This window comes from Puma concolor, chromosome A2 (genome assembly GCF_028749965.1).
Source record: "Puma concolor isolate L17-30 chromosome A2, mPumCon1.1.hap2, whole genome shotgun sequence".
NCBI classification, from domain to species: Eukaryota; Metazoa; Chordata; class Mammalia; order Carnivora; family Felidae; genus Puma; species Puma concolor.
The window spans coordinates 158,614,438-158,626,412 of record NC_141668.1 but is presented as its reverse complement, the minus strand read 5'-3'; positions in this window follow the sequence as shown (position 1 = coordinate 158,626,412).

Sequence of the window (11,975 nt, the reverse complement as noted above, 5' to 3'; positions counted from 1 at the left end):
TGTCCTTATAAGAGACAGAGGAGGTGACACGGGAAGAGCACGCGGAGATGGAGGCAGAGACTGGGGTGATGGAGTGATGGGGCCACAGCCGAGGAATGCTGCAGCCCCAGAAGCTGGTGAGGAGTGATTCTCCCCTAGAACTTTCTGAAGGAACCGACCCTGTGCACACCTTGATTTCAGAGCTGGGCCTCCAGAACTGCAAGAATGAACTGTTGTGTGTGGGACCTTGTGACGGTCCCGGGAGATGTTCTGAGCCGGTCGGCACACGGCTCGCTTCCCCCCACACGGTGGCCCGAGTCCCTGTGCGTGGCCGCGTAGGTGTCCTGGTATAGACTCCTTCCTCCGGCCGTCTTGGGCCCCGGCTCGGCGCGTCCAGGCTGCTGTGGCACAATACCAGGCGGCTTCCCCGACAGACGCTTCCTTCCCGCAGCTCCGGAGGCTGGACTGTTGAGACCAGGGTGCCAGGGGTCGGCCGAGGGCGGGCCCTCCGGCTTCCAGATGGCTGCCTTCTGGCTGTGTCCCCGCGTGGACAGGGAGGGGGCGTGGGGGCACATCCTCTCACGGCCCCTCCTTCGGCAGCACCAACCCCGGGATGGGACCCCCACCCCCCTGGCCTCCGCGACCTAACCCCCTCCCGAAGCGACCCCCTCCAGACACCATCACGAAGGGGAGTGGGGCTCACGCATAGGAAATGAGGGGGTGTTTTGCACTAGTTAGGGCTCAGCTGATCGATGACTAGTGTCGTGGTTGGACTGGCCTTTGTGGTTCTGCTTACAAGACGCCCTTCCTCCGGACACCCATCGGGAAACTGAAAAAAAATAAAGGTTTCTCACTTACCAGACCTGGAGATCACCCAGCGCCCCCAGGGCCACATAGTGAGAGGGGAAAGTGGGGACTGAGACAGAGCTGCTTGGTCACTGGCTGGGCGTCTGCTCTTATTGGGTCCAGGATGGGAGCCCAGGGTTTCCAGGGCCCGTTGTTTCTTGGTAAACTTAAAACCTCCCAGTGGGAATTTAAAGCGATGGGAGGGAGCAAAAACAAAACAAAACGAGTGGCCCGAAAGGCCAGTTACCAAAATCAACCAAGACCTCTAAAACAAGGAGCCACAGTCGGGGCAGGCGGCCTCTTTCTCTAGAGGCGTGGCTGGCGAGTAGGTTCATTCCAGCTACCATCTTTGAAGAGGATGCCTGGGCAATCAAAGCTTACGTCCCGCACTCGCATCACAAGAAGGAAACAAACTGGCCTTACCCCACAGGGGGGCACACAATTCCGTCTGGAGCTGGCAGGGCCGCAGCAGGCAGGGACACGTCTTGCCTACCAAGGGTTGGTTTGTGGGACCTGACTGCTTCGTGTGGGAGCCACCGAACCGGCGTCTGGCGGTCTTCCTGTGGGATGTCGGGACTTGGCAAGGCCGGGCATCAGGAAGGGCAGGTGGACGCCAAGGGAACCTGCGTGGGCGCCCACAGGGACAGGGCCCACAAGGGCACCGTCGCTGAGGCCGCGACCAAGGTCAATGCGCACCCGGCCGGGGACAGGTGCGGCAGCCGCCTGGGGAGCTCCCCAGCGCCTGGGACCTGGGTCTGTGACCCTGCGCCCTCTGTCCGTTTACCGGGAAAGCGGAAGTGCTGGGATCCGAGTGGCCCCCCCCCCCCCCCCCCCCCCCCCCCCCCCCCCCGCCAGGCGTGTCCTTCGCAAAGCGTGCGGGTTAGGGTTACGGCCCTTTGTCTTGCCTTTTCCTGTTGTGGGTAAGGGTGGGCTTCTTCGCTCAGGGCCTGGGGGCGGGCCGCTGTTTATAACACTGCCCGAGGTGACATTTTGGCCAGACTGCCCTGTGGCAGGTGCCGCCTCCAATTCTCCATTTCGTTTTTTCACCAGGGAGGGTTTCGCATTGGTATTAATTGTTTAATCGGCTGCTTCCACTGTTTTATTATAGGTGTTTCTTCTCACTGATACGTCACAACTCTACTTTTTCAAGAAACGTGAGAAGGTTTTTAATTGTGCTAAAAAACACGTAAGATTTACCATCTTAACCATTAAGCTCTTGTGCGGTGAGTTTGTTTCCCACCCCCCCCCCACATCTTTCCACTTTATGAACAGTTTTTCTGTAAGCATTTTGTTTTCATGGTTTTCAAACCACAATCTTTAAAGGTCTTTCTTTTGTGCTCTGAGAGGCCTTCCTCGCGGCTGGCACAAGTTCTCCCATGGTGTTTTCTCTGTGTTTCTCATGTTAACTTTTATTTTTATCCGTCTAGGACTTATTTGGGGATGAAGAGAGATGGAGGGGTTGCCCGAGCCCCAAGGGCCAGCCGATTGCCCCAGGCCTGGTGCAGATTTGAAACGCTCCCTCCTCCCTAAGACCCCAGTGGGTTTGCGTCTGTTTCTACATCTGCTCTAATCCATCACCAGCTTTTCTGGCCCTCTCCCCTCTATTTTCACTGGTATATAGTCTGGTGTCTCTTAATAGCTCCTTAGCAGGTTCTTTCTCCTTAATTTTATTTTTTCCCTTCTTAAATTCCCAGCTGTTTTCACATGCTCCTTCCTCTTGGGAGTTCTAGAATCTGCACAGAGGGGCCCAAACACATGTATGAGAAACGTCACGGGGGCGCCTGGCTGGCTCCTCTGGTAAAGAATGTGACTCTTGATCTTGGGGTTGTGAGTTCTAGCCCCACGCCGGGTGTTGAGAGGACCTAAAAAATAAAAATCTTTTAAAAAGAAAGAAAGAAGGAAGGGATGACAGAAAAGAAAAGAGAAAAGAAAAGAAAGAAATGTTATAAACTTCTGCTTTTGACCACGTCGTAGACTAGATTCTCAAGCCGATCTTCCAAGAAAAACAGTGAAAACTGCCGAGTAAAAAGAGTTAAATCTTGATGAACGCGTCCTTGGGCAAACAGAGGCGAAGGAGCAGTCAGAGGCCAGAATGTCCACAGAGGCGGGAGGCAGCTTTTGCGTTAGGCTGGGTTTGGTCTTTCGTTTTCACGGACCTTCACGATGGTGGGTCTGTTACGTCAAGACCTCAAAGGGTGAAGTCACAATCGAAATAAGATCTTCCCAGGAATGGAAAGGAAACTCGGTTATCTCCAGCCTGTCTGTTGGGAGGAAGAGGGGGGGTAGAATCTAGTCCAATGATTGGTGACCTCGCTTGAGTTTGCAGCTCTAGCGGTATCTGGGTGTCCAGAGGCCTCCAGTAGACAAAGCAGTTTAAAGTCATCCAGGGTGGTGGTGACCCTGAAGGTTTGCTGTTTGAGCCTCCAACCCCAGCCTTCGAGAACTCCCCCAGTCATGGGGCACCTGGGTGGCTCAGTCGGTTAAGCTTCTGACTTCAGCTCAGGTCGTGATCTCGTGGTCTGTGAGTTCAAGCCCCGTGTTTGCTCTGCGCTGACAGCTCAGAGCCTGGAGCCTGCTTCAGAGTCTGTGTCTCCCTCTCTCTCTGCCCCTCCCCGACTTGTGCTCTGTCTCTGTCTCTCTCTGTCTCTGTCCAAAATAAACAAAACATTCAAAGAACTCCCCTAGTCACGTCCCAGGAACTGCGTATGAACTGCTATCGAAACTCAACCTGTCCACATGGCGGGGGAGCCAGCGGTCCTGAAGGCAGCAGAGACTTCCAGCTCAGCATCATTAGACCCAGAATTAGTGCGTTGAATCCTGAAGTGTGGAACAAAGGGCAAGACATATGGAGAAGAGCCAAAAATAACTAAGAAATTAGCAAATAATGGAGGTCTCAAACACTGGATGCGGCTAACCATGGATTTGAGCTCTCCGAAGAGAAAACTGATGAGTTAGAAGATGGAGCAGAGTGTGTTTCCCAAATACGGGAAGAAAAGGGAGGGTAAGAGAGAAAGAGCAGAGGCAAACTCTGAAGAGGATGAAGGCAGAGAATTTTCCAGAACGAACGCGAGACGTCAATTCACCAGTATTCAGAAAGCCAACTGCGTCCCAAGCAGGGTGTATAAAAAGACACGGCCGATTCAGCGCAGAAAATCCAAGTCAGCAAGAAAAAGCGAGCCTGAGGATGGAAAGCCAGCTTCTCAGACCCAGAGCCTGGAACTCCGGACCCAGAGGGGCACCACATTCAAGGCTCTGAGAGAAAGCAACAGCCCAGAAATGGTAGAGAAGTGAAGATCCCCGCTGGAACAAATCCTGAGGGAACTGTTTCAGGCAGAAAGAAAATGAGCCAGGTGGAAGGGCTGACACGCAGGAGGAGACAGCAGAAAAGGTGGGAAATGCCTGAGCAGAGGTGAAGAAACATCACCTTCATTAGCAAGGATTAAAATGTCCAATGGGTACGATTAAAGTCGAAATTAGACAACAATGGCAAAACATAGCTGATTGGAGTCAGGCTTTAAAATCTTTGTATCTAGCAATTTTTACAAGCTGAAGGCTTGGAGCAGCCCTGTGTTGAGCAAGTCTGTCAGTGCCGTTTTTCCAACAGCATCTTCCACTTTGTCACATTTTGGTAACGCTTGGTAGTATTTCGGACTCATATTTGTTATGGTGACCTGTGATCAGTGATTATTTAAGGTATGTGCATTTTCTTAGACATAATGCTATTGCACGCTGAATAGACTACAGTACAGTGTAACTATAACTTTTATATGCACTAGGAAACCACAAAATTTGATTGACTTTATTGGAATATTTGCTTTATTGTGGCCATGGTCTAGAACGCAACCCACAATATCTCTGAGGTATGCCTGTATTGTTTGAGGAGGGTGTGACATATTACCCGGTTGAGTGGAGTAGGAACATTAATGGTTGTGGTAAATAATAAGAGACTAGAACTAGTCTATAACTTCCAAACTAGGAAGGAGCAAAAATTAGAATGAAAAGGAAATAATCCAAAATAATCCCTCCATAGGGAAGGAGGGACAGATAGCCCAAAATAAAATAATGGAAATGCATAAAATTTACTAGTGATTACAATAAATGTAAATGGTCAAGATAAAAGACAAAAGATGGTCAGACTGTTAACTTTTTTTTTTCTTCAAGTGTATTCATTTATTTTGAAAGAGACAGAGGGAGAGAGAATCCCCAGCAGGCACTGCACTGTCAGCACAGAGCCGGACCCAGGGCTTGAACTCACGAACTGTGAGACCATGACCTGAGCCAAAATCAAGAGTCAGATGCTTAACTGACTGAGGCACCCAGGTGCCCCAGACTGTTATCTTTTTTTTAATTCAAGTTTTTAAGCCATCTGTAAGAAATATCTAAACATTTATGCGTAGATGCTGAAAACTTTAAAGGTAGGGAAAAAAATAAACCTGGCAAATACTGAAGAAAGAAAGCTCACATACGTTAGTAAAGTTATATTTTTGTGTATTTTTAGAAATAAGGAATATCAATAAGGAATATCCTATCAGAACTTTTAATTCACCAGGAAGATGTCACCATTCTGAACTTTTACGCACCTAACAATGGAGCCTGAAAATAACCCCTGGAGGGGATCATAAGTTTACCTTTTTTTTCTTTTTACCCTGTTAGTAGGTTTTCTAACACTGATCTATCCTCACATTCCTATGAATAACTCCACTTTGTGTTTTTATTTTAATAAACTGGGAAGGGGCGGGGCCAGGGGCGGGATCTGGGCTTTTGCCCTCAGTCCTTGGTGGATCTTTCCCTACCCTTCGGATTTCTGATGTTGGCTCATCACCCTCACTGAGCCCAGCATTACAGGACTCTTACTGCCTAGAATATCAGGTGGCAAGGCGGGAAAGGAACACGGTGAGTCAGGGCTTCCTACCAGAAAGTGACAATCCCACTTGTCATTTCGTTGATGGAAGTGGGTCACATGACTGCCTGATTCTGGGGCTGAAGGGAACACTCCTCCCTGGATGGAGGAGAATCAGAAACAGTGGTGAAAATCAACTGATTACTGACAGGTCCCTCTTGCAAAGACAGAGTTTTGTCTTGGCCAGGGGCTGGCAAACTTTCCGTAGAACCAGTTAGTAAATTTTTTCAGTGTTTCGGGCCATACGGTCTCTGTTGTAGCTGAACAGATGGAAATGACTGCATTAAAAACTTCAGTGAAACTTCACAAAGAGGGGACGGGGCGCCTGGGTGGCTCAATCGGTTAAGCGTCTGACTTCAGCTCGGGTCATGATCTCATGATTGGTGTGTTTGAGCCCTACATCAGGCTCTCTGCGGTCAGCCAGACCCCGCTTCAGATCCTTTGTCCCCCTCTCCCTGTGCCCCTCCCCTGCTTTTTCTCAATAAATTAATAATAAAAAATAAATTTTAAAAAACTACACAAAGAGGCTGTGGGCTAGAGTTGGACTCTGGGCTGTGGCTTGCCAGCTCCTGGTCTGGGGCATCTGACTCTTTCACATCTATAGCTAGAAGGGGTTGGGGCCTGGGGTCTCACCCCTCCGTTTCCCTCTTTCTCCCCTCTCTCTCTTTTCTCTGTGTCTGTCTTCTTCCTCCCTCTCCCCACAAGCCGTCCTGACAGCTGTCTGGCCCAGCCTCTGCCAGAGTGCGCACTAAAAATATCCCGGCAGCAGCCAAAGCACCTGGGGGCCCTGGAGCATGCGCCAGGAGCCGGATGTGCGACCTTGGCCCGGGCACTCTCAGCACAGCCTGCTCACGGGCAGCCCCTCCCTGCTTCCCTGAGCCTGGGCCACCACTGCCCCCTGATTTCTCCATGTTCCTTCAGCATCCAGGTCAGACCTCCAGGCCTCTGCACCCATGCTGTCCTCTCTGGGAGGCCACCATCCAGCCATTCATCAGTCAACAAATACTGGATCCTCACGGGGAACAGTGTCCGGTGGGAGAGTCAGACACGTAGGGCGATACAAGCACCCACGGTGTCAGGGGCGGGGGGCGGGAAGCACGGGGCCAGAGGAGGACCCACGTGCCCCTTGGGGATGAGAGAAACCCTCGAGAGGAAGCAGAGAATGAAACCACTTTAGGGGAAGAGGAAGAGCGCACCTGGCGGAGGGACCACAGAGGCCCAGGCTCGGTCTCTTAAAGGAATGGGGGGGCGGGGGGGGGGGGGAGACTGGTAGTGTTGAAGCTCCCCAGGGGGAGGCTGCTGCGGGGCAGGGTGGGCCCTACAGCTGCCCGGACACCCCCCACCCCAAACACTTGGGGCTTCTGCTTCAAGGGGCTCGGGGGAGCAGGGTGGGGCTGGGAATCTGGGGCATTTTTCTGGGAAGAAGTGGACTTTTAGGAGGTGGTTATGAAGGAGGGGATGGCTGCCTCTCCTGGGAACAGCAGTGCAATAAGCTCTCGTCTTCCAAGCCCCACCTGCTAGGACCTCTCCTCCAGGAAGCCCTCCCTGTTCTCCCTCTGGTTCTGTCCTTCCTCACTCCAGGCCCTCCTCTGGCTCTTCCCGACCCACTCCCTTTAAATGCCAAGCTGTCCACCAGAAGTCACCCTCCTCTGTTTCCTTCTCATCTGTAGCCTGGGTTGCAGCCAGGACGGGACAAGGTGGGCACCCATCTACACACGATATGTGCCTAACCCTAACCCTGGCACATAGTAGGTGCTCAGGAAATGTCGATTGCACTGCTGGTGACCTTGGGGACGTTACTTAACCTCCCTGTGGGCCCCTGCCCCCACCTCTCCCTATCTTAGAAGGAAGAAAATTGGCCTGAATTTCAAGGTGGCCTCAGGGCTTGAGGCCTCCCCCCCACACCCCCACCCCCAGGGCTTCCTTCCCCAACGGACAGTTCTGCATCCTGTCCTTCCCATCCCCACAGCATCGGTTTTTAGGATCCGAGGTCAGGGCCGGTGAGAGCTTTGGCACCAGTGCACCCGAGTCAAGTCTTGCCTCTGACCTGTCTTGGGAGTGGGACTTCAAAGAGTAGCTTCTCGTCCCGCAGCCTCAGAGCCTCAGTCCTGTAACATAAGAATCACCACCTCCTTTCCCCCGGCCCGGGGCGGGGGGTGGGGGGGGGGCTGTTCAGCATTGGGCCGGAAAGAAGCCTGGCCAGGGCTTCTGTGTAGGAACGAAGAGCTAAGTCACCAGGTCAGATGTAGAGCTGGGAGGAGAGCACTGCCGGCGAGGGAAGACCAGGGGCAAAGGCCCTGAGGTGGGACTGGCTTTGTTAGGGCAGCAGTGAACAGGCCAGGAGAAAGGACAAGGAGGTGCACAGGGCCCTCCTGCATAGGCCTGGAAGGTTGTGGGGAGGGTGTGGGGGTCTTTACTAAGGGTGCTGACCCCTCAGGAGAGGGCTTGGAGCTGGAAAGGAAGGTGATCTGTCTCTGTCTGGAAACTCCGCCCAGACCCAGGGGCACATGTAAACATCCTGAAGCCACCGTGCACACACTGGAATGGGGCACTTAAGCAGAGGGTGGGGGCCAGGTTTCTCACCATCGGCGAGGCATGTTATAGACGGGCAAGGGGAGGAGACTAGAAGGATCCGTCTGCTAACGGATTAGGTGTGGAGACCTCTGCATGAGTTCGTGTGTAACTTAATATAGACACAGTTACATATGGAGATATTTACAGATCTGTGTATATACACAGTTAATAGACACATTTTGGATCCTTGCTCCGTCAGCTATGAGGGCCTAGAAGCAATGACACCCCGGTGGCAGGCCACACACACACCCGCCCAGATCTTGGTTTATATTAATACAGCACCGCGCCCTTTATCTGTGGGGAATACATTCCAAGATCCCCGGTGGATGTCTGAAACCACAGATAGTAATGAACTGTATATCTATCCTATGTTTTCTCCTCTCCATCCATACCTATGATAGAGTTTAATTTCTAAATTAGGCACACGATAACAATTTACTGCGGTCTGTCTCTCAGATTAGCATCTTGTACTGTACTCGCTCTTTTCGCTCTTCTCATGGTGATGTGAGATGATAAAATGCCTATGTGAGGAGATGAAGTGAATCGAATGACGCAGGCGTTGTGATGTAGCACCAGGCTACCGTTGACCTTCTGACCATCTGCTTCTGGACTGCGGTTGATCACAGACCACTGACACTGTGCAAAAGGGGAGACTATTTGTACTCTCCAGCAAAAGGCACCAGGGCTGCTCCTTGGAGAAAAGGCCGACGGTCAGAGGGGGGGCAGGAAATATACAAGAGGAGCATGAAGTATTTCGTAGGGACAAAGTAAGGAGGTACTATGGGTGGAAACCATGGGTGTCATGGGGGCATGTCAAAGAGCCCTGGGAGCCAACTGAATGAGCTTCCGATGGCCAAAGCTGACACAAATTTGAGCAAGAAAATCAACAAAGTAGTACTGGGTTTTAACCCAAAGTAGGAAATAAATATCCATGACTCCATACCGATGGGAATGATTGAAGAGATAAATAAACAGGGAGAAGAGAGGAACTCAAAATAATTTGTGCAGGGGGAAACATGACTCCCCACCCCTCAGGCGTGGGCTGCACACCCCGACTTCCTTCCACGGGGCACGGCGCCAAAAGAGGGAAGAGAGTAACTTCACAGTAGAGACACTTGAGAGATGCCACTTCTGGCAGGTGAGCAAGGTCAACGTCACAGTCAAGAGTCACGCTCGTGGCATGTTCTGTGGACTTGGTGTGACAAGAAGGGCACTTCACCTCTGTGGTCTTCCCCAGAGCTGTCACCACCACCCCACCCCCCCCCGAGGCCAACCATGAAGAAACACCAGACAAATCACGGCTCAGGGATTTCCCACAATACACTTGACCAGTTCTCAAAACTGGCAAAGACATCAAAAACCAGAAAGCCCAAGGGGCTCCTGGGTGACTCAGTCAGTTAAACCTCCGACTTCAGCTCAGGTCATGATCTCCTAGTTCGTGAGTTCGAGACCCCCATCGAGCTCCCTGCAGCCAGCTCAGAGCCTGCTTCGGGTCCTCTGTCCCCCTCTCTCTCTGCCCCTTCCCTGCATGTTCTCTCTCTCTCCAAAATAAATAATAAACATTAAACAACTACAAGGAAGTCCAAGAAACTGTCTAAGCCTAAGGAGACCTGAAGACGAAGTGAAACATGGAGTCCTGAGACAGAGAAAGGATATTAGGGAAAGTGGAGAAAATCTGAATAATATATGGACTTTAGTTATTAGTAATGTCTTGGTATTCAGTTCACAATTGTGACAAATATACCGGATTAATGTTAATAATCGGGGAAATTGGGCATGGGGTACACAGGAACTCTGTACTATCTTCACCATAATTCTGGAAATCATAAACTAAAATAAACTGTGTATTTTTTTATTTTATTTTATTTTTTTAGAGAGAGTGTGAGCGGCGGGGAGCAGTGGGGGAGAGAGAGAAAGGTAATCTTAGGCAGGCTCCATGCTCACCACCCTGGGATCATGACCTGAGCCAACATCAAGAGTCAGGCTGTTTCGAAGGGACACATGCACCCCCATGTTTATAGCAGCCCTATCAACCACAGCCAAAGTATGGAAAGAGCCCAAATGTCCATCAATGGGTGAATGGATAAAGAAGATGTGGCCGAGGGAGTATTACTCGGCAATCAAAAAGAATGAACTCTTGGGGCGCCTGGGTGGCTCAGTCGGTTGAGCATCCGACTTTGGCTCAGGTCATGATCTCACAGTTTGTGAGTTTGGGCCCCTCATCGGGCTCTGTGCTGACAGCTCGGAGCCTGCAGCCTGCTTCGAATTCTGTGTCTCCCTCTCTCTCTGCCCCTCCCTTGCTCATACTCTGCCTCTCTCTGTCTCTCAAAAATAAATAAATGTTAAAAAAATAAATTAAAAAAAAAAGAACTCTTGCCATTTGCAACTATGTGGATGGAACTGGAGGGTATTATGCTAAGTGAAATTAGTCAGAGAAAGACAAATATATGACTTCATTCATATGAAGACTTTAAGACACAGAACAGATGAACATAAGGGAAGGGATGCAAAAATAATATAAAAACAGGGAGGGGGGCAAAACAGAAGAGACCCTTCAATGTGGAGAACAAACAGAGGGTTACTGGAGGGGTTGTGGGAGGGGGGATGGGCTAAATGGGTAAGGGACATTAGGGAATCTACTCCTGAAATCATTGTTTCACGATATGCTAACTCATTTGGACATAAATTTAAAAAATAAAAAAAATTTTAATTAATTAATTAATTGTAAAAAATAAATCAATGGGGAAAAAAAGAGTCAGGAACTCTACCAACTAAGCCACCCAGGCGCCCCTAAAATAAATCGTGTATAAAAGAAAAAACAGAACAAAACAAAAACCCTATAGTTGCCATGGGAACAGGGACTGTTCTGGGCAGGGGTGGAGGCAACCAGAGGCCCAAGTAGGAAGCCAAGGCAGCATCCAGGCTGGAGATGACTCGGCCTGACCTTGAGCCACGGGGTGAGGAGTTACAGGAAAATGGACAAATTGGGGTGTTTCAGAAACACAGGGCCAGCAGGACCAACGTGTGGATGACAGGAAGAAAAGACTATGGGACTCGGGGCGCATGCTCTTGGGCTACCCTTACTGAGCTAGGGGAGCAGGCCTGGGGCTGGGAGATCATCCTAGTGTTCCGATGGAGGGCTGAATGACAGGTGCATTGTATAAATCTCATTTTATGAGGGCCCAGGTGAGGGGGGCGGAAGCCTTTCTGATTTGTGACATGACAGCATTCTTGGGGATAGTTCTTCCCAGTCCTGGGGCCAAGGATGCGGACTTGCTGTGTGGCCTCCGAGGGAGTTCTTCCCTTCTGAGTCTCATTTTCTCCATCTATAAACTGAGAATCAATAAGGTCCGATAAGGTTCCGCCCACAAGCTTGTCGGTGGGGGACATCAAATAGCTCTGTTCAGTACCTGGCACACAGTGGGCCCTCAATAAACTGTGGTCACCCCGTCCCTCTCCCCCTGGGTCTCAGGTGGCGGGAGAGGAGCCTGTTGCTTTAACTTATGCAAATAAGCTGCGGGTGGTGGAAGGGGGGGGTGATGAAAAAAAGGAGCCGCTCCTCTGGATCAGCCAATCAGCTCGCCGGACCGACGGAGCCAGCCGCCTGAATGGCCCAATGGCGGACCGCGCGGACTCCAAGCCCGCCCCTGCCCCCGGGCGCCGTCGGGTGGGTGGG